Here is a 705-nt window from a genome sequence, read left to right on the forward strand (position 1 = left end):
GTATTGATTTTACAATGATGTGTGTTTTTTTTTTATTTTTTTTTTTTTTGTGTCTGTCATCACCTTTTAGGACAGTAAAAGTGCTTGGATTTTCTTCAACAGTACCTTTTTTGATAGGAAAGTGAATCGAGTTGGTACTTTTTTAATTTAAAAATTAAGGAAAAACGGGAATTTTTTACGCAAAATCTGTTTTCGAGAAAATTGATTTTGGTTTTTGGTGTAACATTAAAACGAATGACTGTAGATAGGTACATGAAATTTTCACTGGTTGTTTATATTTCCATTTTCTATACATGATACAATTTTTCAAAATATTTTGATTTATTTTGAGCTCTTTACAGACATTTTCATTTTCCATTTTTTTTTAGTTTTTTTTCTAAAAATATCAATAAAATTTTATTTCTTGGATAAAAAAGCTTGAAAATTTAATAGAAGGCTCCTTGTATATTGTTTCAAAGGCAGATGAAAAATATTAAAAATCGTTAGTCACAGTTTTTTTTTATAAGCATTTAAAGTTCAAAAAATGACATAATATGGAAAAATCACGAAAATGTGCAAATTATTTCGAGTTAGAAATTCATAAAAAATTTTATTTTTAAATCTAAGATATGAAAATGTAATACAAGATTCCTTATAAGATTATCTACCTTTATCAAACAAAAAATATCTATAAGAAAGTCAAATTAAATTTTTATGATCGTTTGA

At 23.4% G+C, this 705-nt stretch overlaps 1 protein-coding gene across 14 annotated transcripts in view; it reads left to right on the forward strand.

The window, feature by feature from the left end:
• Window positions 1-705, forward strand: part of LOC100569092 (putative leucine-rich repeat-containing protein DDB_G0290503) — an 89342-nt gene that overhangs the window by 4320 nt on the left and 84317 nt on the right. The window lies entirely within an intron of this gene.

Source organism: Acyrthosiphon pisum, chromosome A2 (assembly GCF_005508785.2).
Source record: "Acyrthosiphon pisum isolate AL4f chromosome A2, pea_aphid_22Mar2018_4r6ur, whole genome shotgun sequence".
Lineage (NCBI taxonomy): Eukaryota > Metazoa > Arthropoda > Insecta > Hemiptera > Aphididae > Acyrthosiphon > Acyrthosiphon pisum.